We start from the raw sequence: 2,257 nt of genomic DNA on the forward strand, positions 1-2,257 counted from the left end.
ATCCAGACCAAGCCAGCCAGGCTGGATGGAAAAGCTCAGCTCCAAGGCACAGAGCAGGGCTGGGTGCTCACACAGCTCTGGGACTCTGCAGGAGCTTCACTCCCAGCAGCCAGAGGAGCTGATAAACTGGAGTCACTGTGAGCAGCACTGCTAAGAAAAGCCAGTTCCTCAGAGCACGTGTCCTTGTCCTCAAGCAGCCTCCAGGGCAGTGACCTCAGGTCCCCTCTTCAGCCCAGGAGCTGCTGACAGGAGGTGCAGCAGTGCTGGGACTCGTCTGGAGCCACACGTGAGAGTTTGGGCCAGGGCAGGTTCAGCTCTGCCCTCCACAGGGCCCCCACTCAGCTCTCAGAGGGAGATGATTGTAGCTACAGATGGGAAACACCACCAAAATCTTCCAAAGGAAATGATTACTTTGAATTTTAGAAATTGAATTGAAATGGAAAAAGCACCCAATCAAGGAAAGGGGAATAGCTCACCCTACATTTTAATTACCCTACATTTTCACAACAAATGGGATCAACCTGCCTGACACAGACAAGAAATGAACTCATGGCCTCTAAAGTCAACTCCAGGGATCCAGTTCATCCCATTCCTCATTGGGCTCTTCCCAACAAGAACTTTACCCCAAAAACAACCTCCAACATCCCAACAAGAACTTTACCCCAAAAACAACCTCCAACAGCTGTGCAGGAGCTCCACGTGGCTGCTCACAGGGTCCAGCTCTTCTGCTCTGTGTTTAAAGGCAGCAAAGCTCTAGTGCCACTCAAAACCTCAGGCAGGAAATGGTTCAGGAAGACAACTGGGGGGTGGTCACCTTTTTCCAGGCATCCCAGAATGGCAGGAGCATCCAGGAGCTGCAGCTCCCCTGGGAGAGCTGTGTGCACACAGCAGCTGGGAGAAGCTGTCTGGGGCTGCTGGGCTCCCTGCAGCAGGCTGGGGCTGCTCTGCACTGGAAACATCTGGAGAGAGGCTGCAGCAAAGTCATGGAGGCAAGGGAGAAAAGCAGGAGAGGATGGAGGGTCCTTGATGCTGGAATGGGGAGCCAGCACTGACCCACAGCAGTTCATGGCCCTCTGCACACTGGGCAGAAGGAACAAGACCATAAATAACATCAGTGTGTCTGCTCCTGCTCCCTCTCCAAGCACAGCTTTCTGTGAGACCCCGAGCAGCCCCCAGAGGTGCAGGTCCCATCTCCTGGGCAGGGCTGGCAGGGCACAGCACATCAGAGCAGCCCCTGCTGCTGAGCCCTGCCCGAGCTCCCTCCTGGCAGCCTCTCAGCCCTCCAGAGTCTGGCTGCCTCAATCAGCATTTTTAATCACTGAGGATCATTTAGGTTTAGAACACTGCTGTGCTCTGCACCCAGAGCTCAGCCCCATAAATGATTTCTCCTCTCCCCCACATTCCCCCTGTGTGGACGGGGATGTTTTCAGACTCATTAAGAGGAGCAGTATCACTTTAATCAGCCTCTTTAAAATAACAATTCTGTGTGCAAACTGACAAAGTCATTCCCTAGGTCCTGCCAAGCCCTTTGCCGTAGGCAAAGGAGCTGAGACGTCCCTTAGCACCAATTTTGTTTGTTTATTTATAAAGTTCACATGTTTGATCTTTGTTTAGCAACTGTTTTCATCTCCCTGTCCAGTGGTAAGAACACAGCAGTTCTTCTCTTGAGTCAAAGAATCATGAGTTCCCTTTTCCCAGCTCTGGAAAGCATCCAGCATCAGCTTGGAGAGCTCATCCCAAATTTAGGCAGGCTCAGTGCAGGAGGCTCCATGGGGAGAAGGGCTGCTCCCCCCCACTGCTCACCAGGCTCTGGATCCCCCTGAAATTAAGGTTTTCATTAATTACCTGATGACTAACTCACCTCCATGACTGTGATTACTTTCAAACGTTGCCACCACGACCCCAGCTTGCTCAGTCACAGCTTTTGGCAGTCCTGGAGAAACACTAACCCAGATTAAAACACTTTGGCACTGCCAGAGCTGCTGCATCTTATCTGGAAGCAGAAGACAGCAAAGAAACCCATCTGAAACTCAGAACAAGAGCTCTGAAATCCAGGAATTCTGAGGCACCACAGCTGGTTGTAATGTTAGAAATAACATCAATTCTGCCTTAAATCACATCACCACTGAAAAAACCCTAAACCTGAAGGCCAAAAATGGAGAACATAATTACTAATAAGTTGTGTTGTGCAGTTCAGCCCATCACCCTGCAGTCCTGGATTGCACATGGAATCTTCAGAAATAAGAGAAAGATCTGC

Source organism: Onychostruthus taczanowskii, unplaced genomic scaffold, assembly GCF_017590055.1.
Source record: "Onychostruthus taczanowskii isolate IOZ18803 unplaced genomic scaffold, ASM1759005v1 scaffold56, whole genome shotgun sequence".
Taxonomy (NCBI): Eukaryota; Metazoa; Chordata; class Aves; order Passeriformes; family Passeridae; genus Onychostruthus; species Onychostruthus taczanowskii.